Source organism: Tenrec ecaudatus, unplaced genomic scaffold (assembly GCF_050624435.1).
Source record: "Tenrec ecaudatus isolate mTenEca1 unplaced genomic scaffold, mTenEca1.hap1 Scaffold_540, whole genome shotgun sequence".
NCBI classification, from domain to species: Eukaryota; Metazoa; Chordata; class Mammalia; order Afrosoricida; family Tenrecidae; genus Tenrec; species Tenrec ecaudatus.
Window position 1 is genome coordinate 1868181 of NW_027459455.1, and position 9279 is coordinate 1877459.

Consider the following 9279-nt stretch of genomic DNA (forward strand, 5'->3'; position numbering starts at 1 on the left):
ACCCCAAGATTGGGGAAATCTCAGAGGGCATGAGCTATCAAAGAAGTTCATGAAAAGCAGATGAGGGAGTAGGCAGAATATTAAGAACTTGTTATGAAAAAGCAAGGAAAGAAAGTACTGCAAGAAGGAGGAATTAATCAACTGAATACAACTCCCCTTGATGTGATTGAACGATTGAACTGTTCGATTGTATGATATGAGAATTGTGTGCCAATAAAAGTGTTGGGCGCGTGGGAGACTCCTAAGAGGTAAACTGAGATGGAAACAGAGATGTAACCACTGCTTTTTGTGACTTGAGCGGTCGTTTGTGTCAAAGGATTGCTGAGAAGAAAGGCCTGAATGAACAGAACAGAAAGGGATGCACAACTCAGGAGGTAGCTTTGCTTAAGAATAGGCCCCTCACCAGGTTTGCCCTCGGAGAACTTCGAGGGTCTGATGGGGCAGTTTCTCAGAGGCCTTGATGTCCTGCGTGCCAATTGCAACCTGAGGCCGGAGAACATTCTGGTGACAAGTAATGGGACGGTCAAGCCGGCTGCCTTTGGCGTGACCAGAATCTCCAGCTCCCAGATGGCCCTTACACCTGTGGCTGTTACACTCTGGTGCAGGGCTCCCAAAGTCCCTCCGCAAGCTGCATAAGCAACTCCGGTGGCCACAAGCAGTGCTGGCTGATCTCTGCAGAGATGGTTTGTCGGAAGCCTCTCTTCTGTGCACTCTGAAGCTGACCAGCTAGGCAACAATTTTTATCTGTTCGGCTTGCCCCCAGAGGAAGCCTGGCCCGAGACGTATCTCTGCCCCGGGAGCCTTTTCCCCCAAAGGGCCCTGCCCAGAGGAGTCAGTGGTCCCCGAGGTGGAGAGTTCGGAGCACAGCTGCTGCTGGAAATGCTGGTTTTTAACCCACAAAAACGAATCTCTGTCTTCCGGGCCCTGAAGGACCCTTATCTAGATAAGGGAGAAGGATTAGGCATTGGAGTGGCTGGACCGGGACGAAGACCCAGAGATGGAAGAGAACCTACCAATTCCCTTCCTCTGGACACTTGAGTGGAGAGGACCGCGCCCCCTCCTCACTGAGGAGGCATGCTGTGCCTTAGCCTCTGCGCTCATCTCTGTGGCTTGTAGCTACCCCTCCCCTCAGCTTTTGACAGAGAATATTTTCCTGCCTTAATGATACACCTCTTCCCCTCCTTTAGAGACATATTCTCCTTTCTACCTCCTCCCCCAATTTTCCTACCCCAGGGGCTCTGCACTGTCTTCCCTTCGCACCTACTTTGATACAGGAAAAAAGCAAACAAACAGGGAAGTATGGTCTCTTAAAAATGAGGGGGGGTATGGGGGGGAGAATAGGGCTCCAGCTCCAGCTGTGATTGGAGAGGCAAGGACTGATGAAGAGAGAGTTCTGGTCACGGTTCAAAGAGAGTTAAATTGAAGATGTTGATTCCGTGCATAGTAATTATTTGGGAGCCATTTATTTAGAACGGAAGTAGCATATTCAGAACTGCGTGTTGAACTGGTTCTGGTAGAAACGAGCCTGGAGACGGCAAGCGTGCGCGCAAGAGAGGCAGTTGCCCCAAGCCCTGGCACACTCACGGAGTTCTGGCCGTTGTCAGTGAGCCATTTCTGTGAACGCAGTCTCGCCTTTGCCAAGTAGAACTCTGCAGACCTTGCAGAAGCAAAATGCCAGGCCTTTTCCTCTCCAGATGTATTCCAACCACTGCCCTTTGTTTTGTGGCCAAGCACAGGACCATTTGTGCCACCAAGAAATGGGATATTTCTAGGACAGTTTACTTTTAAAAGAAATTCACGTTCTCCGTCATGAGTAGGGACAGAGAAGCAAAAGGACTAGTTCAGGAACCGGGAACTGGAAGCGATGTTTGTACCTCATTGCATGGATAATTTTGTTCAGCGGGATCAGGACAAAGCTCTTCCTTACGATACGGCATTTAATGATGTCCTAAACGCCAACTTTTCCAAAATACTGCACCATGCCATCCCCTCTGAGATGACCCCCTACTCCCCTGGGTGCTCTCCCTCACTATTTCCTGGTGGAAATTTGGTAATCGCTCGCATAGTTCTATGACCCTAATTACACAAATGATGGGAAGTAGCTGGGATATAAGCAAAGGCTATAGAAAAGTTAATTCGTTGTCAATATTTTCAAAAGCAGAAACGTGTGGCTCCCGTGGGGCTGAGTGACTGCGTGGCAGCAAGTGGGCTGTCGGAAGGCACCCCCTCGTTCATGCCATGACATTCCCTTCTCTGATCCACATAGAGAGTGGGTATGAGTCAGAATTGACTCGATGGCCATGAGTTTGGTTTGAGACTTTAAATTTTCCTTATAAACTTTGATGTACTCTCTATTATAATCCACGTGTCTCCGAATTCTCTATCACTGGAGATGGTCCACAGAATTGGTGGGCTAGAAATTTAACAGAATTGGGTTTAACTGGGGGCAAATCGAACTTCAAAGTCTTAGGCTAAAATATTGACCGTTCTCTCCCTTTCTTTAGCCTTCATTCTTTTGATCATTTTCTGCTCTCTAAAGTTGTTTTCTAAAAACACTCATTGTAAGAGCTTGCTGCTGGATTTGGATTTCACAGACTCTTTCGATTGTTGTTTATAGCTGTGTCTTTTGCTTTTTTTTGCGTTATTTCTGTGTCACTGACTAAAATCTCCTAACCTGCTTTATGAGACCCTTCATGATGCATCTGCTGCCTACTGCTTCAGCTTCACCACTTTCCATTACTCTCTACTTTCCTTCCCACACTGACTCCCTCCACTTTCCCACCCGCAATACATCATGCAGAGAGAGAGAGATCAATTCCAGAAACAATAAATTATTGCAACTGATAGCAGATTACTACATAACCTACATTTCCCTACATTCTGGTAGGGAAATTTTTTATTGCCGTCCTATTAAAAACTCCCTGCTAAAATTAATTTTTCTTTTAAACAAACAAAGAAGCAAAAACTAAGTAACAAATTGTTATGGAGCTGATTATAGTTCATCGGTATCCTGCAGAAAGTTGATGAAACTATAAAGCTTTAGAGGAGCAGACAGCCTCATCTTTCTCCTGTGGGGCAGCTGGTGAGTTAGAACTGCCTACTTTGGGGTTAGTAGCTCAAAACCTCACTCATGGCACTGCAGGGGCTCCTGCTCATCAGCATCTGTACATGCAGTCCCTAGAACACTGGATTATAAACTCAGATGCAATCTACTCTTGTCTCATAACAACCCTATATGGGATTTCTGTACGTCTTTATAAAAGCAGGGAACCTCATTCCCCGCCCCCCTCCCCAGTAGCTCATAAGTCTGAATTGCCAACCTTGCAGTTATAGCTACACGATGTCTAACCACAGCACCACCAGCCCTCTTCTTATGTGGGTATACAACAAAAGACATTGCTGTGTAGGAACGTCTTTATCTTTCTGTCTTCACTGGATAACCAGAACCTTGCAAGCAGCACAAGCAACACAAGTGGCTAAATTAAATAATATCTAAAGTTTAATCCAGGTTGATGGTTTTCACAACTGCATCTCTCCACTGTTGTACATTATACATTACTGCACATTAACTACACAACTTGGACCCTGAAAATTACGGCTCCATTTCATGTCTTTTGATTTTCTGCACTGCTTCGTCTCAAGTCAAAAGTAAATTTTCTAATTATCTCTCTCCCCACCCCCACCCCAGTAGGCACTATCCCCATTTCTGCTCTGGAAATACATTTTCTGATTCCACAATGTGATATAAACTATGATCACAAATGATACTTTTGTAGGAAGCATCATTCAAAAGGAGACTACCGTTTTCTCAGGCAGCACACCTGGATGCTAACACGCCTCTCCTGGGCCCTTACTAAATGGAGCCCGCTCGTGACAGAGTTCAAAGTCCTCAAACACCGAGCTTCCAATGAGTTGTAGACAATCTTCCCTCCTCACAGTCTCCCCCCACCCCTATCTTCTCTCTCCTTGACACACACAAGTCCACAAGCAATTCTTATTACACAAACTTGGTCGGACATCAATTATAAGAGATGTCAGATTAATGGATTGGGGGTGACACTGTTCCTTTTCCATCCAAGGAACATAGTCAATAGGACATAAATCTCCATCCATCAATGTGCTAGCAAGCAGAGGTTTCTCGGGTCACCTAGGAATACCTTGGAACGCTGTGAGATTATTCAGTGGCACCCTTTATTCGCTTGAGACACAAACGCTACTCTACACTCAAAGCAAAACAAAAAGTCCAGACATGAACAGAACTAAGGAGCTCAAGTTTAATTTCACCACAATTGACCAAATTTAGAGCAACAGAAAAGAAATCTCAAACAAGCCAGTCCTGTAGAATTTAAATTTATCCTGGGCTCTGAACTCTTAAGTCGTGTGAGCTCCCTAATCAGAATGCACCGGTGTGCAGAGACCAGACGAATCCTCACATAATCCAAGAAATAAACGGCAAACCCCTAATTCGCTGAATGAATCATAAACATAGTAATTTAATCAAATTACCTGCCTCTTGAAGGCTTATCTTCATTCCTGGAGTGGAATGCTAGTATGCTATGTCTTTATCGTCCTGAAAAAGAAAAGAGAAAAAAATGAAAAAAAAAAAAAGAAAAAAGAAGAAGAATACAGCTGTCCTCCAGTTCCTAAATACTTCCTCCCCACCCCCACCCCTCCACTACCATGAACCAATTCTACCTTGCAAGTCTGGATAAAGCAGCGGTTGTACACTGGTGCAGATAGGAGCTGGAGGCACAGGGAATCCAGGGTGGATGATACCTTCAGGACCAGGGGTGTGAGGGGCGATACTGGGTGGGGGGGGGATAAGAGGGTGAGTGGGTTGGAAAAGCTGAACCAATTACAAGTATCTACATGTGACCTCCTCCCTGGGGGACAGACAACAGAAAAGGGGGTGAAAGGAGACACTGGATAGGGCGAGATATGAGAAAATAATAATTTATAAATTATCAAGGGCTCATGAGGGAGAGGGGAGCAGGGAGGGAGGGGGAAAAAGAGGACTTGATGCAAAGGGCTTAAGTGGAAAGCAAATGCTTTGAAAATGATTAGGGCAAAGAATGTACAGATGTGCTTTATACAATTGATGTATGTATATGTATGGATTGTGATCAAGAGTTGTATGAGCCCCTAATAAAATATTTAAAAAAAAAAAGCCATTTTTATCATGTCACTGCTTAAACCAGAGAAGTGGCTGCTTAATATCTGCAGGAGGTTGCAGGCACAAGCGTCCTTCCACATCTAAGGCCCTTCCACGATCGAAGTCCAATGGGCATCCATCTTCATCCTCCTTGTTCTATTTTCTTTGTTCCTCCAACACACTGTCACAACTTGTCACACCAGTTTCCAATCAGTTCCACCAGCCCAGTAGTCACCGTCCAGTCTGAGAATTCTTCTCCCGGTCCCTGACACTCTGTGAATCCCTCTTTCCTTTAATTTTCAAATGCACTTAGAAACATACAGAGAGCCAAGAGCAACTATTTACACACCATCCCATCTGTTTAGGGCTTTAAGTTGTTCATTTGTAGAACACAGAAACATCTCCCATGACCATCTTTGAACAGTCGTGTGCTGTGGCGGTTGCTGTTGTAGGTGCTGGGGAGCTGGTTCTGAGTCGTACGTGGAACCTGATGGTGCTCAGAAGTCTACAGAACGGGAGCCACCCTTGATAAGCATGGTAACAGCGTCTGAGACACTGCACACACGTCACCATAGGATATGTTAGGAAAACATAGGATCTAGATCAAGCTCTCCATTTGACAGAAGAGAATCACAGATATTAAGAACTTGCCTAAAATGAGAAATGGAGTCGAGAGAAAAAGACGTTTTTAACCAGAGGCCCTTGCTCGGAATCCAATATCCTCACACTATTCAAGTCAACATCAGGGGTTAGCCAACACACTGAACTGTGAATTGAAAATGAAAGCACATGTGATTATACAACCCTGTACCTGTAAGTTTTATTACTCAACAAATTTATCTTGTGTACTTGCTCTATACCAAGAACTATGCTAGGTGGTAGAGATTTAGAAAAGAATAAAAAATGGCTCCTGGAGCCCCGGTGGAGTTGTGATGATGCATTGGGCTGCTAACTCCAAGGTCAGCAGTTCAAAACTACCAGCTGCTTGATGAGAGAAAGATGAGGCTTTCTAGCGCTGTTGAGAGTTACAGCCTTAGATTCACAGGGGTAGTTCTCCTCTGTCCTGTGGGTCACTCTGAGGCAGCCTGGACGTGGTGCTAGGAAGAGTTTTGGTTTTGCTCTTGCGGAGCATATCCTTGGTTAGATATTGGAAATTAACATTTTTCAATTAAAATAAAAAGGAAGCAAGAAATTAATAACAAGAGGGAAGTTCGGGTTGAAATACAAAACTGAGAGGGGAATGATGACGATGCTAGGGAAGGAGGAGAAGGTCCCTGCAGTGATAGCCTTCCATCGGGGAGGCAGACGGCTTCTTAGGGACAAGTGGATCTTACACAGAAGAATGGAGAGTCCATACCGAATATTGGTGGATCAGGTAGGTAGATAGATATGGAGTTACTATGAATAAAATAGGAGTTAAATTTTGAAAGTTCATTATAGGCAAAGAGCCTAAGAAGAAAGCTGGTATGCAGATAAAAAAATCTTAGTGATGCACTAAATTAATGACAGTGCAAATGAAGTTTTATTAAACAAGCATTTAGTTTACTTCATGGGTAAACCTTACCACACGGATGTGTGTTTATGTATTTATATAGAAAATAGTTACCCAGCCCTTCGGTTTAGGGAGCCCCTGGCCTGGGGCGCCCCAGGCCTTAGGCTTTGGGAGCCCCAGGCAGGGGCGCCCCAGCCGTTAGGCTTTGGGAGCCCCAGGCCTGGGGCGTCCCAGCCCTTAGGATTTGGGAGCCCCAGGCCTGGGGCGTCCCAGCCCTTAGGATTTGGGAGCCCCAGGCCTGGGGCGTTCCAGCCCTTAGACTTTGGGAGCCCCAGGCCTGGTACGGCCCAGCCCTTAGGCTTAGGGAGCCCCTGGCCTGGGGCGCCCCAGCCCTTAGGCTTTGGGAGCCCCAGACCTGGGGCGCACCCGCCCTTAGGCTTTGTGAGCCCCAGGCCTGGGGTGCCCCTGCCCTTAGGCTTTGGGAGACCCAGGCCTGGGGCACCACAGCCCTTAGTCTTTGGGAGTCCCAGGCCTGGGGAGCCCCAGTCCTTAGGCTTTGGGAGCCCCAGGCCTGGAGCGCCCCAGGCCTTAGGCTTTGGGAGCCCCTGCCTGGTAGGGCCCAGCCCTTAGGCTCAGGGAGCCCCAGGCCTGGTAGGGCCCAGCCCTTAGGCTCAGGGAGCCCCTGGCCTGGGGCGCCCCAGCCCTTAGGCTTTGGGAGGCCCAGGCCAGGGGCACCCAAGCCCTTAGGATTTGAGAGCCCCAGGCCTGGGGCGCCCCAGCCCTTAGGCTTTGGGAGCCCCAGGCCTGGGGTGCCCCAACCGTTAGTCTTAGGGAGCCCCAGGCCTGGGGGGACCCAGCTCTTCGGCTTAGGGAGCCCCAGGCCTGGGGCGTCCCTTCCCTTAGGCCTTGGGAGTCCCATTCCTGGGCGCCCCAGCCCTTAGGCTTTGGGAGCCCCAGGTCTGGGGCGAACCAGCCCTTAGGTTTTGTGAGCCCTAGGCCTGGGGCGCCCCTGCCCTTGGCTTTGGGAGCCCCAGGCCTGGGGTGCCCCAGCCCTTAGGCTTAGGGAGCCCCAGGCCTGGGTCGCCCCAGCCGTTAGGCTTAGGGAGCCTCTGGCCTGGGGCGCCACAACCCTTTTTCTTAGGGAGCACCAGGCCTGGGGCGCCCCAACCCTTAGGCTTTGGGAGCCCCAGGCCTGGGGCGCCCCAGCCCTTAGGCTTTGGGTGCCGCAGGCCTGGGGCGTTCCAGCCCGTAGGCTTTGGGAGCTCAAGGCCTGTGGCGCCCCAGACCTTAGGCTTTGGGAGCCCCAGGCCTGGGGGCACCCAGCCCTTCGGCTTAGGGAGCCCCAGGCCAGGGGGCACCCAGCCCTTCGGCTTAGGGAGCCCCAGGTCTGGGCATCCCAGCCCTTCGGCTTAGGGAGCCACAGGCCTGGGGCGCCCCAGCGCTTATGCTTTGGGAGCCCCAGGCCTGGGGCGCCCCATTCCTTAGGCTTAGGGAGCCCTAGGCCTGGGGACACCCAGCCCTTCGGCATAGGGAGCCCCAGGCCTAGGGCGCTGCAGCCCTTAGGCTTAGGGAGCCCAGGCCTGGTATGGCCCAGCCCTTAGTCTTAGGGAGCCCCAGGCCTTGGGCGCCCCAGCCCTTAGGCTTTTGGAGCACCAGGCTGGGACGCCCCAGACCATAGGTTTTGGGAACCCCAAGCCTGGGGCGCCCAGCCCTTAGGCTTTGGGAGTCCCAGGCTTGGGGCGCCCCAACTCTTAGGCTTTTGGAGCCACAGGCCTGGGGCGCCCCCGCCTTAGGCTTATGGAGCCCCAGGCCTGGGGGGACCCAGCTCTTCGGCTTAGGGAGCCCCAGGCCAGGGGCGTCCCTGCCTTTAGGTTTAGGGAGCCCCAGGTTCGGGGCGCCCCAAACCTTAGGCTTTGGGAGTCCCAGACCTAGGCACCCCAGCCCTTAGGCTTTGGGAGTCCCAGGCCTGGTACGCCCCAGCCCTTAGACTTAGGGAGCACCTGGCCTGGGGCGCCCCAGCCCTTAGGCTTTGGGAGCCCCAGGCCTGGGGCGCTCCAGCCCTTAGGTTTTGGGAGCCATAGGCCTGGGGTGCGCCAGCCCTTAGGCTTTGGGAGCCCCAGGCCTAGGGCACCCGAGCCCTTAGGCTTAGGGAGCCCCAGGCCTGGGGCGCCCCAGCCCCTAGGCTTAGGGAGCCTCTGGCTTGGGGCGGCACAGCCCTTTGTCTTAGGAAGCCCAAGGCTTGGGGCGCCCCGACCCTTAGGCTTTGGGAGCCCCAGACCTGGGGCGTCCCAGCCCTTAGGATTTGGGAGCCCCAGTCCGGGGGCGCCACAGCCGTTAGGCTTTGGCAGCCCAAGCCTGGTGCGACCCAGCCCTTAGGTTTTGGGAGCCAAAGCCTGGGGCGCCCTAGCCCTTAGGCTTTGGGAGCCCCAGGCCTGGGGCGCCCCAGCCCTTAGGCTTTGGAAGCCCCAGGCCTGGGGCACCCCAGCCCTTAGGATTTGGAAGCCCCAGGCCTGGGGCGCCCCAGCCCATATGTTTTGGGAGCCCCAGGCCTGGGGCTCTGAGCCCTTAGGCTTTGAGAGCCCCACGCTTGGGGCGCCCCAGCTCTTAGGCTTAGGGAACCCCTGGCCTGGGGCGC